This window comes from Bombus impatiens, unplaced genomic scaffold (genome assembly GCF_000188095.3).
Source record: "Bombus impatiens unplaced genomic scaffold, BIMP_2.2 scf_0248, whole genome shotgun sequence".
Lineage (NCBI taxonomy): Eukaryota > Metazoa > Arthropoda > Insecta > Hymenoptera > Apidae > Bombus > Bombus impatiens.
Window position 1 is genome coordinate 645,862 of NT_176667.1, and position 20,957 is coordinate 666,818.

General features: G+C 44.6%; 1 long non-coding RNA gene across 1 annotated transcript; it reads right to left on the reverse strand.

The window, feature by feature from the left end:
- Nucleotides 1–3,317: 3,317 nt before the first annotated feature.
- Nucleotides 3,318–5,789, reverse strand: LOC117151510. Its single transcript, XR_004461502.1, has 2 exons — nt 5,634–5,789; nt 3,318–5,213 (listed from the first exon to the last, which is right to left on the reverse strand). It is a non-coding gene; the product is annotated as an uncharacterized LOC117151510 (long non-coding RNA).
- Nucleotides 5,790–20,957: the final 15,168 nt, after the last annotated feature.

Here is a 20,957-nt window from a genome sequence, read left to right on the forward strand (position 1 = left end):
ATATGTTATTGCATATTTTCCTTGCGATTCTTTGTGTTAAAGCAGTCGATGTTTGCCTGCCACGGAACACCGATAACGATAACATTCTTCTACTCTTTTCTAGCTATATTATCGTCGTTCTGGTCCCTTTCCAAACGCTCGTTTGATGCATCAGAGAGTAAAGGCGTATCAATTCCATCCTTCTCTCTCTTACAGGTTGATTCGATCTTCCAGTAGATCTTTCTACTTCCCAAGTATGAATCGTAAGGCTGCGCTGGCTCAGTGTAATCGTTCTAATGTTGCATTAAACACAATTGCCTGTTATAGTTCTTCTTTTCATTTTCTTCGTTTATATTGTGGGTTATCGCAATAGTAAAAACATGGTATCTGAACTTGAACCGATGATAAGGGACGATAATGATCTTGCATTATACACGAGACACCATCGAATTCTAATCAGATCTTTGTGCTGCAATACATGTATAATTCAGATCAGTCAGCAGGGATTTTACGAATCAACTATACGAATAAGTTTTTAGTATTTTTACTTCTGTCACTGGATAGACGAGGATTTCCTTCGATCTTCAATTTTACACGGACCAGTCTCGTTTGACGATCTTCCGTGGGTAAAGGACAACCGAGATCGGATCATTCGTTCACGGAATACTTTACGAGGTTTACGATAGTTTCGCGTATACTAATTGATACGATTATCGTACGAAAACTTTCCGACAACGTCGAATCTTTTTTCGTACTCTTTTTCGTATATTTGCTTGGCTTAGTTCTCTAAATTTTAATGTTATGACCATATAGGGACGATTTAAACCATACAGATATGGAACGCGTGGAATGATATATTCAATGCCACATTTCTTCGAACACATATATAATCGTGCTAAAATAAGGAAAAAATTTTTCAAAAAATTCGATGTGCCAAAGGGTCAAGTAACTTTATAGATACCGTGGAATTTTCAATGACGACGCGACAGTTCGGTTTACCACAGGATAAAACAGCTCGATAACGCGCGAACGCATTTGATGTTCGAATAGAAGCCGCTCGTTTTATCGGGTTTTGAGGGTCGACGGGGTCGATGGTGCGACGCTAGATTCGATAAAAGTTAAAACTGTTCTCGCATTCTATCGCTTCCTCTGCTTGATCACTCGAGTCCTTCATTTTTCGTGGCACTTCCTCGCCAAACTTCGTACATCGTGATGTATATTCTACGGTTCAGTGTTATCGGGATACGACTCGATCTATCTCAAAGTTCATGTTGCGACTTCATTCTTATTCCAAAAAAATTACTAACGCGAGACATACGTAAAGGGATGACGATAATAATGACGGAAGCACGTCGATTATATCGAGGAAAATAAACAAAATAAACGATCTTGTTGATTCACTAATACACATTGTGTCATGGACAAAACATGTTTTCTCTGCTACTATGAATTATTGCGTAGAAATTCTTCTGCTTTTTTCTATCTCACGATAAATGTCCCTCCTCTGTTCTTGAGCGATGCTCCTTCTTCTACGGTTCTACTGATTTCGTTGGATCGCATTAACTCGATGGTTTTATTAACATACGATATGCCTGGTTATAGTTTAAAAGTTCACGACTTGGAGTTGATTCGGTTTCCTCCTAAAAAACCGCCAATTTATCTAAATCTGCACCGATATAAGTATCGTTGTCGTGTAATATCGCCGACTCGTGACCGACTGATGATTCACGATGATCAGCGGTCGAAAAGATGCTGCCTGCTTCGTGTCATTGTCGGAGTTCAACGTTCAATTCGTGCAAGACGCGAGCTTTGTCTCTGAAGCGTGTTCACGCGCGCGGAAAAGTCAGAGAGACGACGCTTCTTATCAAGAATCGGTTGAACTGGCCTACGAAAAAATCAGAAGGTCCTTGGAACCTACACGCGCAGCATACTACGCGTCTCCACTTTTTTATGGTGGTAATCGAAGCGCCAGTTCTTACAAAAAGCTATAGTTAACGACGATATCTTTGCAACGGGTTAATCTTTTTAACAGGAGCTATCGCGAGGTTAATTTCAAAAACGCTTTGATTGTTTCAAGTGACTGCATTAATGTCTCGAGTAACCGTTGTTCTTTAGCTGTTGTCGCCTTGTTATATAATCATTTACTTTTGAAAAATTCACTCGCAGTTACACCATAATTAAAATGAAACCCTTTGTCTTATTATATTTCTAGTAGCTATTTAATGGATCGTTAGTTATCCATTGTGATACAATGATCCACGGTATAAAAGAATTGAAGTTAAAATTAAAGTCGAAATTAAACTTTGTTCCAAATATAATGTGCCTTTGTTACATCATAACTATAATCTGTACCACGAGCGTCGCACGATATTGTAAGAATACGAGAAATTAATACGAGTACTAACTATAGATTTTCAATATACAGGCTGGTTGGTAACTGGTGGTACAAGCGGAAAGGGGGTGATTGTACGCGAAAAAAGAAGTCGAAAATATACAATAAACATTTTTCGTTCGAGGCTTTGTTTTCGAGAAAATCGACTTTGAATTTCCGCTCGATACGGTGCACTTTATCACGTCTCGTTATAACGGATCTCACTGTAGATCGTTGTCTCGATGGAAAAATGAAAAAAAAAATTAAAAAAAAAATTTTTATTCTATATTTTCGGTTTCTTTCTTCGCATAGAATCACCCCCTTTCCGCTCGTACCTCTAGTTACCAATCACCCTGTATATCTCAAGAAATAAATCAAAGAAATCCAATGGACGACGTCATTTCCGCGAAACTATTCACTGACATCCATTTTCTCGATTCTACTATGATTTGCATTGATCGAAATCGTAGCCAGCTTTCGATTGTTTATTCGTTATACATCTCGATCATAATCCGGAGGTTGTAATTACGAAAATTGCATCAGCAACGGTGAATGCGAGGCGATCCCTCTAGGCCATGTTCGATAACATGTTTGTCCGATAATTCTGGCGGCACGGCACGAGACTGGATGAGACGTTCGTTTCGGTGATACTCCAGCTTCTCACCAGTTTTGTACTTTGTACATACGAACGGCCAACATAATTTTATATTACTCGGTATACGCACTTATTCCGCTCGAGTGACGATTTGACTCGGTAATGATCGCGCGCCGGTAATTACGCAACGGGGGTAGAACTCGGCACGATCGCGATCGTTGAGTAAGAGACGAGGTGAAGGTGAGCAGTTAGCGGCGAGAGTGTAAGTAGCGCCCGCCACGGAGCGAACTGCAGCTGATCGTTGGCTACCGTGGACCAACGACCGCGGTTGCATCGTGATCTTCCATCCTTCTTCCTTTCTTTCGTTTTTTATTTTTTTATGCTAAAACGAAACACGCGTGAATAACTCTTACCTATGCGAAAGTACTTACCTATATCGATGTCCACGTAGAACGATACTTTTACATTAGTGGAACACAGAGTTTAAGTAATTGAACGTTTTATATGAAACGATAGTTTGTCAAGCGAGGTCGTAGTATGTTTCCAGTATCATTCATAGAAATTATATAAATATGTCATTTCGTTAAGTATATAAAAAAAAATTGCTTCTCGGGAATAGAAGATAATTTAAAATATCGAAGGAAGAGCTAAATTTTTTGTAAACTACGAATATCGAACGATGGTACACGTGTCTGTGAATGGGAAGCTGATGCAATAGCGATTCGAAATTGTATCTCTCAATGTTTGTCTTTGCGTGTGCTCCCTGTACGAGTTACTCTGCCAGTTCTACATAAGCAAAATTTACGGCGAATGCAATGACGATCATTAGGTACCTCCATTTGTCGATGGCAGCTACATCAGGGAATACCTGGAGGTCCGTGTCGAAATCTCGGTTACTGCTGACTCGTCACACCGGACTCGTATACAAGCGTGCCCACTCGGTGGAACGTGTAGGCACGAGTGGGCCTGATAAAAGTAGGTGTGCGAGTATGCACGTAGGGGGTTTTACGAGGAACCGACGAGAACCTACTTTTGTACAGGAGCCGCGAGCGGGTAAATTGAGACGGGAGAGGGGTGTTTCTTGGAATTCGTACAGTCATCAGATAAAGTATTCCTTCGTCGTTCTAAATCTTCCATGGCCCTCCCCTCCTCCATTCATGGATTGTTACCTTCATTTCGTCGTTTCAGCGATTTAATTCGATTCGATTTCAGTTTGTTCGAACTTGAAGTTTATCGACGAGAAGCGGTCGCGTGATTTCCATTCCAAATGTTCCAGTATTTGCCATGTCTTTTTTGTCCAAGTAACCCTTCTATCTAATCGTTGATAGGCTCCAGCCATCCGCGTGTGGAAGCTGAGAAGAATAATATCGAGTGGAGGATGAAATTCATTATTTCAACTGGTCCGGCTATCGGTCGACCGGGAAAAGGGTTATCAAAGCTATTATAGGGCTATCGGTACATTTTTCGTTCGCTTTCCTATCATGTATCGCATGTTGTCGTACCTTCGACGAAACTAGCCACGAAATTCGTATGCGTCTGATTGTAAATCTTACGCCTCTTCCATTGATCGACAAGGACGCGCATAGATCACGGAAACACCGAAACGCGCAAAAACTGTTTCTCTCGAGCTGTTTGAGCGCGACGCTTGAAAATTCCGATCGATGGCGAGTAATTAGATGGTGAGATTTCATCATCACGCGCCTCTGAGAAATCGAGCACGCGTCATTGACGTCGATTCTTGATAATCCATGAAATAACTTGGATCGCGTACCACGATGAAAACAGAGAATCTAAGCGAGACACATTGGGTTCTGGTCGACGGAATGAAAAAGCGGAGAGTAGAAAAGGGAGAGAGAGAGAGAGAAAGAGAGAGAGAGAGCGAAGAAAAGAGGATGCGTGTGCAACGTTCAAAGTGGAAAACAACAATGACAACGGAGACCCCCTGCGATGCGCATCGCGATACAATTGCGTCATTAGCCTAGTAATAACGCGACCCTAGCAATCATGTCACTCGAGGTTATGGCTCGTTTCTTTTTTCTTAACCTTACTTGTGCCTCTTCTTCGCCGCTCCGCTTGTGATAACAGAAGCTACGCGATATCTTCCTGCTTCGTTGGCTCGTGAAATCTCGCGGCGAAACAACAGGAACGATTTTACCCGACCTTCGCCTTTGCACTCTTTTTTCGTAGTTTTTCTATGTTCCTGGCGTGTGTGCCACGTGATGACCATAAGCTCGTGGATTTTTCTGACCGTGTCTTGTACGAGTTAGACTGTATCATGTAAAGATTAGCATAATAGTTGCAAATACTAACTAATTCCTGCGTCGGAATGATTCGATTGGTTGTGACGTCTCGATTAGTCCTGACATTGAGGCGCAGTGACGTTATTTAGAGAAACAAAAATTGCAAAAGGTCAAACAGTCGATAACATATTAGACACAGACGTAGTTGGAAAAATTTGCATTCCGGTGCAGAATGCTGATGATCGCAGCATCACTGCTCTCGAGATAATATATATAATATATCACGAATAAATTAAATAAATAAATAAATATATATATATCCATTGGAAAGAAAATCTGAAAGTAAACGAAACAACTTTCGATCCTCTTTCACTACGAATCGACAAATCGTTGCCAGAACGAAAGAATATAATTAGCAGATTTAATCTCCTATATGATGCTAGCTTACCCTTTGACCTCCGGAATAATTCCACTGACCAGAGCATACATCGTGTGTTTGAACTCAGCATTCGACATATTCCGTAACTACATTTGCTAATAGACTAATCGTTAATCATTCTACTGAAAGTTTATGAAAAATTCTTAAAGATTCGTCCGTTTCTTATTCCGCAAACGCTATGTACTCAGATGTAAAGAGAGAAGATGTGTAGCATCTGCCTAGCGAATTTTACGTAGATAACCTGCTAGAGATACTCCGAGAGGAGGACTATTCTTAGTTTAAGGACACACGGATATGAAGCGAATCACAACAGACCTTTTACCCGTCTGGATCATTATGTTCATCCGCGAATCGTAACGTAGGATTCTTCGCTCCTCGCATCACAGTCTGCCAAGTTAGCTTTTCCTCGGTTACAGGTTGAAAAATTCGTTCTTTTACCTCGGTAGATTCTACTTAATTCGTCTTAAGAGAACAGAGAGGGCGGAGGTCTCTCGCGAGACTCATCGCGTCCGAGTGTCTCTGTTCTTTTATTATCGACGCAAGGAAGTAAGCAATGAAACGGATGCACCAGGAACACATCGGTCACTCGGTCACTCGTAGTGCACGCGGCTGTGTACGCTAATATTAGCGTGGCAACATGGTAACCGCGCATCGTGCTTATTCCTGGCCGAGCAGCCAGCTGCTTGGCTAGCCAGAGTCAAGGTCACGGCATTACTAGCTACTTGTCGTCAGAGCCACAACGCGGATATCGCGCGTGGACCACGTATAGTGCTAGCCAGCGGCGTCGTGCCCTTTTCCGGCCCCTAGAATCGGAAGCGCGACGGAGTCTCGTGGATCGAAGTCTACGACTCGACTTCAGCAACTTCGAAACCTCACGATTGACCGAGTTTTCTCCCTTGTCAACGCGGTTTTCAGCAGAATCACACAGGAACAGATAAAAATAAGTCAAAACGAAATTACTGTTCGGTCTTGTGGCCATCTGTTATCGTTTGGTCAATTTATATCGAGCGACGTGTCCTCGTGCTCGCTTTGTCATGTGTTCGCTAACATTCAACATAGAAACGATTCGTTACCATTTTCTAGGTTGCCTCTCGAAAAACATCGAGATAAGAACGCGGTGAATAAATCTGGTTAACGTCCGACTCAATTCTATTAGATCGTCTGGCGAGTTCAGAATGTGTTTCGCGTATTAATGTTTACTAAAACTTCGTTACCGCCTTCTCTATTTAGATACTCACGCGTCTCTTCTTAAGGAATACGGCTGTTGGTATCTTTGGCATCCTAATTTACTTGTCATGATCGCGTCACATACAAGCGAATAAAGTTAGCAGACGAGAGTGAGAAAAGAATAAGAGCAGGAAGTAAAACGAAAAGCGTAAGTGCGGGACGTCGCTGGTGGTTGTTCAGTCAAGGGTGAGAGGGCGCAGTTACCAATGGTGACGGGTGTACCGACCTTGACCTTCGTTTTGAAGCAGCATGCACGAGCGTAGTACTGTCGCCCGAAGCGAATCGCATGTGTGAGAACGTCTCGTTGCGCGAGCCAGCCCACTTTGGTCGCGCGGTTGTATGTGGAGCGCGGTAAAAGTGACAAGACGTTAAACGACCCGGTCGATCTACGTTACGTGCCCCGTTACGGAGTACGGAGCTCCCGCGATCGCTCTCTATATACTTCATTTATCCTAAGCGCAGCTCGTAACCTAAGGCCAAGGTAGTGGGTTACTTTCACCGATGTTATGTCAATTCCTGGCAGCGACGGCGTTTTCTTCGTTGACATTACGAAATACCCCCTCTTCCCCGACTTCATGACGGATCTCCTACAGTTCCGCCGCCTCTGCCATTACCTGGCCGCTCGGCCAGATTTCAAACTACGATAATTTCGAGTTTAATTTCATTCTATTTAAAATACACGAATACCAACGTGTCAATGAGATATTTAGAATTTGATCTAACTTCGATCTAGATGTCCTTCCTGCGAATTTTATGTATTTCTGTTCATAGCGCTATTTATTCGACGATTTATTCGATTTAAAAATAGTGCGCGTAATTTTTAAACGGTGAAAGTTTGCGGGCCGATAATACTTTCTGCACATGCGATAGCGAAAATATTCGAAAAGTTTCGCTAGCTAGCGTTTGCTTCCACGGCCGAAATATACCAAACATTCCGGTCGTATTTTTATGTACTCGATGCAATTGAGTGCGAACGATTTCTTAATTCCACCAGTCTACGATGGAACAGAGTTCAGTTCGAACGGAGTTGTTGCCTAATCTTAAAATCATCGTCTTAGGTCGTAACGAGTAATTTGTCTTCTTTTTCTGCGGCTAGAGCAGATTACACGGCGAGGTTTTTTTTAATGATAATTCAAATATCGTGCGCTACAGTAATTGGTTCTTATCTGCAGAACGGCAAAACGCAGATTGAAATTACCATTTTAAAAACTAATTGAAGCTTCTCGGCTTCGTTAAAACGTTGAAATTGGAAAAAGAGCGAGAGAAGTAACGAAGGACTGGATATCTTGAACGTTGTCCTCGCGCTATGCAACGTTTTAATTTATATCGTATTAAACGTTGCTTTCACCGCACTATAAAAGTGCTAATCGATGAAAAATAATCATTTTTTCCACTGAATTTCGTCGATCCCAACAACGATCGTATTTCATAGCGGCGCTTTTGGAGTAAACGCGAAGATCGAACGGCATTTTGCAGAAGCACAATCTTTTTAATTATCTTTTAACGATACGCCGCGCCATGTAATTTACGTATCAGGTGAAACGTTTGTTGGAAACGCGGCGTCCCGTAATTCGCGTTAATTGCTATGTTTCTCCGCCGGGTTATGCGCGGAATTTTCTTTCCTGTTCCTAGCTACGTCAAAATGAAAACGATTCGCGGACACATCATCCTGCGCTTCGAATATCAATTTCTGTTAATGAAGTCGTAACATTGCGATATGTTTCGCCGCGAAATGGCTGTTGAACATACAAACTCATCCGGTTCCCCCGGTTAGGCCTAGCGTATTTTAGATCTGGAAAAAGAGGGGAAAGGAAGAGTTCCAGTTTCACGATCGGTGTATCCAAGCAGGCGTAAAAATATAGGCTAAGTGCGCGCGCTCATGAACGCGTATGTATACACGTAGCTATGAAGGAACGAGAGTGAATGAGCGTAAGCGAAGCGCTCCTTTGGCCTCGTAATGAAAGTGAAATCGAGGGCGCCAGAGTGCTTGCTCGGCTCTTCGCTTCACCGCTGTGTGTGTATGTGTGTGTGTGTGTGTGTGTGCCCCACCAGGCACCGCGCACCGACAACGAGAGTTACTTTGGATAGCGACGGAATAGTCGATACGGGGCAACGTTACGAACAAAAAAAAAAAAAAAAATAAGAAGAAAGAAAAAATCGCACACAAGTGAACTTTTCCACAACTCGGCGTACTGGATCGCTGCCATCGAAAATTCCTCCAGTGGAAATAAACAATACGAGCGTATGACGATAAAGATTCGGCAGCGGCCGAGGATTATCGATCGAAAACGAGCGGAGAGAGACAGAAGAGAGCAGAATCGGAGTCGAAGGAAACGTTTTATCACCGAAACCTGTCGATTCCGAAGGATTCGGGATTTACGAGTAAACAGTCACAACGAAAGAGAGAGAGAGAGAGAAAGAGAGACAGAGGGAGAGAAAGAGAGGGCGAGAGAGGGGGGGTGGAGAAGGGGAAAAAATTTGAGAAGGGCTGAATCGTGGCGAGGAAGAGCGGAGGGTACACAAGGTGTCGGCTATCCGTACTGTTGGCGCAAACTTTCACTTTTTTCGTCTCTTCACCCCTCCCTTGCTGTGCTTTGTAAAAAGCGCCATGGCCGGTACCACGTCGTCATTGGTTCATTTTCGTTGAATCTCTTCGTTCATTGGGTTTCCCTTCCATGCACGACTCTCTTTCTTTTTCTCTGCTTTACCTCCACCTCCCCACGCTTCTGTCTCTCTCCTTCTCCTTCTTTTCCCCCCTCGTTGATCCTCTTCTTTCCCTTTCACTCTCCAAGAATCCTCTCTCTTTCTCTGCTCCTCTCGAACTCGCTATCCTCCGTCCCTCGCTCCGACGATATCTCGTCGATCCCCTCCAGCAACCCTCGACACTTCTGGGCACGGCAGGAGTCCTTATGTAACTGACACCATTCCGCTAGAGTAACCGGGACAAAATGCTTCTGATATGGCCCGGTAGGTAGAAAAACAACAGAAACGTTGAAAAACCGAGTCGCGAAATCGAACGGCGCTACTCGAGGGGATCTCCGTTAATCGAAAATAATTAGTATTCCAGAAGAAGAAAGTCGGTACATGGCGAGAATATGGTCTGCCAGAAGAGAATCGGATAGATGTTCGTCAAGGGTGGTTACGACAACAACGCAACTCTTTCGACCAACCGCTTCTCTTTCGACGAAGGATATTATTCGTCGAGCGACTCGTTTAGGCACAGGTTTGCCAAATTGTCGCGACTAGGTAGAGATGTGGATCGGTTCGTCCCGCGAATCTGGAGCGGATTCGACGGTCGTCCGTTCTATTGTAGTCGCCCGTAAGAATTCCGCTTTTGCAATCTTCCCAGGCTCGATTCTAGTTGCGCGCCAATCGACGCTTCAGAAGCGACGCCCGACAAAAGTTCGCGAAACAATGAACGACGTTGCAAATCCGCCGGAGATCCTTGCGAAATGACTCCAGATATTTCTATAATCATATTCCATTGGAACACCGTGAGACGATATTCGTTTCCCTCGATTATAATAATTATCGCCTGCGTTCTACCCCCGCGAAAAGTTCGTCGAGCGGACAAATTAACGAATCAATAAGAAAGAAAAGACGCGCAAATCGCTGGCAAATAATCGGAGAAAGGAAAATTATCGGCTCATTTGAGTATAAAGCGCAATATTAAATTGTTGATTATCATCGTGTATTATCGTTCGAACGGCTTCGATGCGCTTCATCCTGTTATCAACAATTTCTACGTCGCTTAAAAATATGTAAGCGCGCACCTACTTGAATCGGTTTGTCTTGCACGTTCTGCACCGATTCCATTGTGTACGATAATGCACGATGAATATTTACACGGAAAAGGTTAATCGTATTGCTATTAATTGTGCATTGCTTGCAAATCTCGATCGTTCGTCTGAATTAAAGCAGCATCGATTTCGCTATCGCCGTTCGCTGATATATATTCTATAATTAGACCGTTTTTCCTGCGGAACGCGCGTACGCTTTTTGAGTCGGTGAACGAACCGCACGCGCCTCAATTATCGTCTTAGATAAATCGTCTGATTATTAATCGTCGTATGCCTCGTTGAATCAACGTTTGTCGCGAAAACCGTCCGGTCTACGCCTCTATCCCCCGTTGGCCGATCTTTTCTAATCGGTCGATATCGAAAATGTGATATATTTTACACATAATAGAGCAAGTGTGACGATGACGATGACGACGCTACAAACGACAGCTTAGCAAAGCGGTGGGGACGAAGTGAAAGTGAGTTGAGTATTGTTTAGGAAGCCTCGACGCTGCAGTGATTCTCAGCTTGACGAGGTATTACTCCTACCATGTCTCTCGAACGCTCTACGTCGACAAACGTTCAGAAAAAGCGTCGAAAACTATTAAGTGCGAGAATCTCCGGTTCCTCGATCCTTTGTCTCAACGCTTTCCCGCTGCCTAATTTCCTAGCTTTCATTGTATTCACTCTGTAACGCGTAACGTTATTTCTCGGATCGAAATGCCAGTTGTCACTCAAGGGATAGAAAAGAAGTTTTTTTTATAGAAATTAATCTAAACTTTTCTCGAAAATCTCATTCAACGATGGATATCGATTATCCGTAGGTACGATTTCGCAGTAGCTTGTTTTCCAAACACGGGAATCGAAGATGCAAATTGTACGTGGCTGCTAGTTGGACAGATTGGAATGAATAATCGGAAAGAAAAGAGAATTTGCATACGCCTCGCCGCGACGATCGCGGTGCATCGGTAATTTCTGAGGAGCGAGAGATACACGCGCATGGTACTGGCATTTGAATGGTTGTTCGGTCGGCTGATGCCGGTATTACCGGTATCTAAGCCGCCAATGAGTCGCTTACATAACTTACGATGCACTCCCAGGTTCACAATGAGATTTGCTTTTGGCGATACAACTTTCCTTTCGATGGATCAGTTCGCACGACAACGCGTGCTTCTACGTCGCTCGAAGCGCTTTTAGAACGCGCGCGTTTCTTCGCCTCGCCTCGCCGCTCGCCATTAGACTTAACCATTAAACTCCACCTTCGATCGTGGAATGTTCGTGGAATGTTCATGGATAAATGAAAATAGAAACCTCGATGATGCCTCTTTAACGTTTAACGAGCAAATCGCTTTGAGCTCTGGCGATCCGATCGTTTTAGCTTCGACCGATAGGAAAGAAAGCAACGAGAAGGCGAACCGAACACCGTTTAGATGCCTATACTTTCTTATAGTCGTGGGATTTCCTTCGAGCGTAACTCGCTCGTGACCTTCACCGGGGTCCATTGTCATTAATTATGCAACAGAGCTCGCGTGACATCAGAAGCGATACAGCGGGGATTTCTGTTAATTTTCCTCAAGAAATTCCACGAAGCATATTCCCATTCTGGAATATCGCGCTGTCTCTACGCTACGATGTTTTCCTTCGTATGTTTATTCGTGACCCGCGAGCATATTGCAATTTCATGACGCACTGACGACCGGTTTCGATCAATTTACGTAAAAACAGAGAAAGAAAAGAAGAGACGGACAAAAAATTAGATGTATGGAAGTATATTTATATATATATATATATATTTAATGTACATAAGACTCTCGGAGGTTTCCATTCGAAATACTTGGCCGATGTGCATTGCGCAATCGGCAAACGTCGCGATGCATCTTTTCCAAATTTGCATAAATGTGAATAATTGCGCATAGACCAGAGGTTAATGAACTCGCGCGTTCGTGTTCGGATGCCATCTAAATTATGGCTCGAGTCATTATTCTCGATTCATAATTTATCATTCGGACGCCTTCATTCATAAAAACGAAAAGGGAACGGCATTCGTCTCTCCATACGAGTCGAATTAATAAACGAACTGTTGCATGTTTGGTATACTCGGTATATTCGGTATAGTCGGTATATGATGATAGTAGAAAAGAAGTCGCGGGTGTATAGAACGAGAGGAAGGAAACGGAGGATTTCAGGCCGTGATGTTTTATTCATGCATCGCCGACACGTGCGAGGCAAAGGAGCCGGAATACATCCGATAGCCTGTAATATCATCCAAGGGGATGATGTCAGTTCGATATCGAACACCGAAAGTACTTGATTTCGGAGTTACATCGGCCGACCATACGTGGACCGAGCCGGCCGATATCTCGTTTCTTGTAGGCATATAGTGCAGGGATCGAGTGCCTCGCGTGTTCTTCCGGCGGGTTCAACGACCGGGCTTGGCTAGCTAGGAATTTGGTGCAGGTGAGGCCCAATGAGGAACGCCTCTCTCTGTCGGCGGGGCCTGCAGGGGGATCATGTCTGCTTGTTTGCTTGTCTTGCTGTATGCTCTTGCAGGCCAACGACCCGTCACACGCCACCGTAGCGGACCTTCTACTAAAATAGTTGCTGCTTCCATCATTTTCACGCTACAACGTCACACGTTCGATTCACGAACTGCGAAGATACGAGAATTTTCATCGCCTGTCGCAACGTTAACTTAGACACGCTGCCTGATTTACTTCTGGCTGTCTCTACTTGAATCTCCTATGAGGTGATCGTGGTTGTAAAAAAATACTCACGTGAGTTTTGAATATTCAAACGTTAAGCTGCATATATGCATAATCGCCGTTGTTTTTACGCCTTGTTTTAATTATCGCAGAACATGTAATCACTCACACGCCAAGAATTTGTAAGACAAGTTTGTAAAACGGATCTTGACGAGACTCTTGTCCCTTATTCCATAAATCCTTTGTTTGAGCACTGTCCAAACATGCGCTGGAACCGGTGCTCCGTTCCGGAGCGTGTAGGTAAGGTCGACGGCCCGATTTCGGTTCAAGCCGCGCATCGAAATCGTCTTCTAAAAAGGTCCGTCTTCTACTGCCCGGATTTCCAGGAAACTAGGAGGGTGCGCGCGTTCCGTTGCTTCGCCGTAATAACAGGGCAAGGGGGAACAGATCTCTAATCAGCGATAGAAATGCCTGGCAGCCAGCTAGTTTTCGTACATCGATCGCGAATTTGGAAGCGAGCCAATTTGCCCGAGCATAAATAAACGCGACCGTACGTCGGTAAACATTCGTATACCTGTACGTTCATTTTTACTCGTGTGCAGAATGTCACAGGTATAACAATTTTCTATCAGCGAATCTGCAACGATCGCGTTACTGTATTCTAGAGATCCTTTTCAAGACCAAGGATATTTTTTTACCAACAAACTCACATCGAAGAAACAGGATAGTAGCGACATAGGACGAGCGAGAATTTCTTCCGGAGCTCTGATGACCGGCTCGTAAGATCGCGCAAAAGCTGACGTTTTCTTTCGTCGTAGTCACGTTTTTGCACATGTGCGTCCCCGATCGTCGTCTATAGTCGTTTGTTTGCGTGAAATAGATAGAGACGAACGGTTCGAGCTCGGACTGTTGTTATTTTTTACGATGCTTCGATCCATGTTTACATATAGATTCGTTCATGAACATTTTTCTATATCTTTCCGTTATATTTCCATGCTTGCTGGCATGGATCCTAGAGTTTTGGCTCCGATTATTCGTAGTAGTATACAATCGATCTATAGATAACGTCTATCAATCATGTACTTACATCGTCGTTAAAAATGGACATTGCTCGTACGACAACGATCGATCCTGAGATATCGATGGAAGAGTCACGTTGAGATTTTATACAAGAAGTAGTAAGGTTAAATTATGTAAGTGCGTATGCGTAACGATGATAATCGATCGATAGATACTGTGTTGCATCGTCGTTACCGTGGATGGATTTCCTCCGAGACAATTAAATGTCAATCTCGATATCGATGGCCGTCTCCTCATCGAGATTCTGCGTTGAGCGGGAATCTCCAACAGGAGCTATTTTTACTCGGTTTCCTGACCTACGATAACGACCGTGAGCGTTTACGCTCGTGCGAAAAAGAGGAAACAAAGCTGGAGCGCTTCGCGTTGGACGTTGGTTTCTTTCTCGGCTAAATATACTTGGTTCCGTGAATCTAAAGAGACCGGCGTTCGTGCTTATTACGCGTTTACGCCGATTCTCGCGACTGCTTCCTACGGTTCCGCTTCCTAGTTCATACGTCCGACGCGCGTTAAAAATTCTCATGCGTCGTTACGACGATTACCGTATCGTAAAATTTCGTATCAGATATCCTCCGCCTAGAAAAACGGATTTTATCTGTTTAATTACACGAGAAACATACAGCGCGCGTGATTTACAATGCATCGCGATATTTTCTCTTTTGCACTCAGCCAGGAACTCACTTATTCGTAATCGTTGCCAAAACGCGGGGCACTTCCCAAAGAGTCGGTGTCGTAATAAACAAGTCAGAGAGCATCGATACTCATAAGGTTGTTTGCAACAGGAAACGGTCGCTGTAGAAGCGAGACGAGGCTTTGTTTTAGCCGTAGGACGCAACCGTAAGCCCGTAGGTCAGTAACATCGATTGCGAAAAACCGTTTGCTCGCCCAACTGCCTCGCCGACTGACTGACTGACTGACTGACTGACTAACTGGCTGGCTGATTAGCCGTGGCTGACTGGCCTGTCTGTTTGGCGTAGGCCGTACATACAGAGCGGCGTGAGCCAAGCAAGGTCAGGGTTTCGCGAAACAGCTGTTAGGCCTAACCCAACCCACATACGACCGCGAAATGTTACGTAGTACTCGCTCGCAAATATCTCTCCCTTGTTCCCGGTCGGTCCTTTATGTCCGGCGGCCAATGTTGCCGGTTTACGTCACTCTCGGATCGCGAGTATAACCGTTCGCGAAATCCTTTCGCCGAGCTAGTGCCGCTCGAACCAGCCTCGTATTACGATTTACGGTCATCCTCACTTTCGTTTTTACTTGGCACAGATAGCGTACGAATTGCTCTTACGACTCATATGCCGTTTTCCCCCTCAGACTATTCGTCCTTCCGAACGTGGTAGACGGAATACTCGTACAAAAATAACAGGTCGATTTATTTATGCGTCGACACAGCGATCTTCTTTCTCACGCGATATCACCGATTCGAATCTGGAATCGAATGAAAGCCTGTTGTCCCCGATGGAATCGCGCCACGACGCGAGATCTTTTCGTATAGGTCGCGTGCGATCTTTCCTCCTACAAGATTGCAATACGCGCCGGCCTTGGTGACTCGAGGGAGAAAAAGCGCGCGTGATCGTGACCTTTGGCGCGAGCTGTTACCATTCGAACGTAAACGCACGCATGCACGCGCGTGCGTGCACACGGGTGCGCGCGTTGCGTGTCACGGAGTAAATTCCATTGCGTAACGGCTATCGTTACGTAGCGGACAACGCGTTGCATGGAAGTTGTGTTGTCCGGCGAACGAACAGCATCCTATGTAACGTCCTTTGGCGATCGTCGAAAGATCGTCGATTTCGTCACGGGACATCAAACGAGTCACGGGGAAAGATCACGCTCGATGGACGACGTTCTACTGACACGGATTCACCGAATTAATTCAGAAACGATCGTATTACGTTGAATTTTGAATGCTGATTTAGTCGTGGTTCGTTCGATCTGTGATCGTTCGTAGAGAAAACGGGATATCTAGGATAACGCGGATGTACGGTTGTACTGCATGGTTACTCTCGAAGAGATGTTACGTTTATAGCGAAATTCGTGCTGGATAGCGTCGATGGTAAAAATTGGCGTGACTCGTAGAATCATCTTTATATTCAGCGACAGTATTTTAAATTTATCGTCGGATGCAAGCATTAGCAAGAGGAATGGTAAAAAACGAAAAGCTTTAAATGTTCGATGAATAAACATAAGTAAAGGGGACTTACATCCAGAGGATGAGCAGGTTACGGTATTTACCTTCTTCGATTGTCTTCCGTTTCACACTCAAACGTTATACGACATTCACGTAAGACGACCCGAGAAGGTTTTCTTTGAAACGAAGAAGAGGAACGTTTCTTGTTTTCTTCCTACCGACTTGCACGGAATACATTTCACTCGTTAATTCTATTTTACAGTCGGTCTTTATATGTATTGCGTCTAGACGATGAACATCGAGATAGAAATATGTATATGGCTTTTGTGAAAATTTCTGAAGCGAGAGCGTCCTAGTGTTTTTCGAATTGCGCTATTCGGATGTCTGAGGCAGCGTGAATAATCGGGGCCGTCTCTGAATTGCAGATATCACCTTGGGCAGCATCGTTCGAATACTCGATGCTCGCTTCACTTCCGATGAAATAATCTTTCCATGCCTCAAAATATTCTGAATGACTAGGATGTTTTCGAAGGAGAATCCGCCACGTTTTCGTATCAACGCTTGCGTATTCCAAAGAGCAAAGAGAGAGAGAGAGAGAGAGAGAGAGAGAGAGAGAGAGAATTTGATCGAACGTAACGATCGAATCACGAGACTCGAATTACGGTCGTCGATCTCGCGATTAGACTCGCAACTTTTCCGGATGCGAATGTTAATGTTCGTGTTTCTAACGAGGGCGCAAAAAGGCGTTGATATCTCTTAAATCGCGGTCGAGCTTTGTCGTTGGTGGAAAGGGAAAAATGCGTAGGAAATCGAGGCGTGGTACGCACAATCGTGTGGTAAATTCTCACGCCGAATGACCGCCTCGTAGCGTGTACATACATGTACCAGATACGTGCGAAGGAGCACGGTGTAGGCGGTATTAGGTGTGGAACGGAGGCGAGAAGAAGGTCTCGCGTTAGATCGTTGTTCGAAAGTAAAATCCAATGTTTTTCAGCAATAGAGTGTCACTCGTTTCGTTTCCGACGATTCTGCGAACGACCAAGTTTCGCTACCTGGATACGATCGTTTGAACATAGAAATTTCTTAATGCCGTTCGTTACGTCTAAGTTAAGAGCTGATTTGATAGCGAACACGTAGTGGACATAGCAGAACTGGCAAGGGAAGCGTTTAATCTAGTCGAACCACAGGCTACTATATTTCTTCTTACCATGAAGGTAAGGTTGTTTCTCGGCACAGTTCCGACGATGGTAGCTATAATGCTATCGCTGGTGTTGCAACATCGACTAGCGGTCCGGTATCGTCCAATAGGGCGAGTTTATTTATGATCGAAAAGAAGTCACGAATGAGGTTAGCGTTCGGACCATGTTACAGACGTGCAAACGATATCAATGTCAGATGCATCGAACAATTAAGTCGTGTTATCATTTACGAATATAGAGGCAACATGTCTTCACCAGACAGTGATCTTCTACTCACCGTGCAAACATATACAATGGTGGTAGTCGTAGTAACTACGACGCGTCTAATTGGTTTATTTGTCAGTCTCGCAGCTGGTAGCAGGCTTTGTGTACTTTGTTGTTATTTTTTCGTCCGACTCGAAAAATCGCTAGTAAAGATAGAGCTCGGGTAGCGTGGTTGCGACACCAAGTAACGGTCCAGCTTCGTCCAAACTAGCTACAACAGAGAGAAAGGTGTAACGGAGATAGGATTAACCGAGAACGGCTAGTAGAATGACATCCAACTCGCTGTAACTCGCTAGCCAACGTTTTGTGGCTACATGCAGCGCGGGTTTCTTGTTTTCTAAGTACTCGCGAACGCCGCGTTACGTTTGTTTTACCAGATAAGCGTTCTCGTAGACGCTCGTATAGTTCGTCGCCGGTGGCTTGTACCGAATCGATCGGACGATCGTGTTCTGCTCGATTAGATTTTCATGAGTAATAGTAAAGAGAGACAGACAGACAGAGACACAAACCGCTTCTGTAGGACGATCACGAAATCCAAATAGAACGACATAGAGAAAACGCGCACGTCTTTTCTATTCTGCGTTCCGCACTCGTCGTCATCGTCGTTGTCGTCTAAGCGGCCGGCCTTGATCCTTGGCGCTGGAGTCGCCCGGAGCCGGCCGAGCTCGCTGCTACTCGCTACTTTCACTAAGTACTCTATCCTGCCTTGTCCTGTCCTGTCCTATCCCGACTGCGCTCGTACGTACCTCGTGCATTATGCTCGCTTAGCTAGATCGAGCTTAGGACGGGTTCTCAACTGGTTTCCTCTTATTCTTTCTTACCTCTCAACTACGCGTCACCGTTATCTCGTTAGATCCCACTAGATAACCAGGTGACATTTGCCTTTCTTTTTCTTTTTTTTTAAGCGCACTTAGTCTTTTCATCTTTCTTGCGTTTGCTCTTCTACTACTCGTGTCATATCGCTAGATACGGACTTTTATGCGTGTTCATATTTCAACGCGTAGCTAAAGAAAAAAAAACGGGGCCAAACTATATAAACATTGTAACATATACTTTCTGTTAGATATTTTATATATCTTCGAGGATGAAAATCCACGTGAATCCATTCATACGACGAACAGTAAGTGTATAATCGATGGAGAGAAATTGTATGTTGTGAATATCGATGGACTACGAACACCTTATGATATTTGTCGTTCCTTAAATTGGGAATCCATCACGATACTAATTTCTTAAACGATTCGAGCGTTTCGTCTGGTAATTTGTAACGCGTCCCATACCATCGTAGAAGTGAAATAGGGCACGTGTCGGCGAGCAGGGGAATAGCTCCCGCCGTGGTCGGACGTTTCGCGAGATGCCCGGCTACGAGCGCCGAAGCGTCGACGAGGAAATTTCGCGGGAAAAACACGACGTTTCAATGCATTTCGAGATAATCCGGGCTGATTAATTGCGTCTGCCGACCCGATCGTAGATGTACGGGCGCCCGCAGAGTTGAGCACCGCTTGTACGTTTCTAGGTTACACGCGCAGCGAGCCGAGTTTCACTTTTTCAGCGTTCGACGCCACGCTCCGCGACCATCGGGAGGTTGATCGACTCGTCTAGCGTCGACGATCGTCTCAGCGCACGCACGCGAGTGTTACCGATTGCTTTGAAACGTATTCCTGTAATACGAGGGATCGTTCTCGAGATTTTGACTCTTCCTCGTCGATACCTTTCAATTATCTCTCCCTTTGTTCGTAATTTCCAGGGAGCTAAGTATCAGTCAGCTCACGAATCCTTCCCGAATTATTTTCAACCTCGAATTTCGCTCGTCTTCTCTTCTAATCTAGATTTATCGGTAGGTTGTCGTAATATCCTGGTTACAGTTTACGATCTTCTTTGTTGCAGATATTTTCCCGATCGCAGAGCGTGATCGACGTTATGATTTAACTTTATGGCTCGATTCAGCTTAGCTGTTGATCGTTCGATTCGACGCGCTTCTCGTATAGATGATAATTTATTCTAATTTTTTAACGACGATTTCCAGTTTCTTTGACCCAACGATCTACATCGACTAACGCTTGTTTTTCTCCTTCCTCTTCGTCTCCTCTCTTTCCTCGTTCCTCCGCGACGCGACTTTTCGATTCTTCGTGGATGTTCACGATGTCTACTAAACACACGCATAGCGAATGTTTGGTGAAACTCGCCGGTGCGACACGAGGTTGGAATACGGGAAGAGGCGGGACTTTCGTTTTTGAAAGAGCTCGGGTTCGCGTGGCAAACGCGCGCGGCCTCGAACGCGTCGCTCTTTTAAATACTTAGGCTACAGCCTAATTTTTGCGCCCTCGACTTTGTCGAATCCTGTCGTGACTAGTCGCACTAACGATGCTATAAAGTGACAACCGCGAAGAAACATGGCCGCGCGATTGATGATCGTTAGATGCATGATCATTCTTGTCCCATGTGCATTCCATCGTTCCGTGAAATTTATAATCGTGAGCATACTCGATGTTTCTTGCTCATAAATCATCATTGTAATTGCTGCCGAGTTAAGCAACTCGTATAAGTGTAACTTGCCAATGTAAGCTGTATTTTGTGGGGTCGCGAGAAGCATTCGATCACATTCGATATTCAAATCTCAGTAAACATTCATGATTCTTCCTGAAAACTTAATTCCGTGTTGAAAATACGTCTTGAAAAATAAATCCCTCGACCTCGAAGCTGAAGAATGCTTATCCCTTTCGAATATACACGGCCGGAGAGTTCTATCTGGAGTTCCCTACGGCGCAGGGCATCGGCTACGTTCAGACCACCTGTTGCTCCCGCCCAACAATCCCACGGAAAGCGTCGCGAGTCACGTCGTCGATGTGTGCTCCTAGCGGTTCTCTTATAGTCGAGCCCTTTCTCCATTCAGATCGTCGACACGTGTATCTGACCGTGCGAGAGTTCCCTTGGCTGTGCGCGATTCGTCG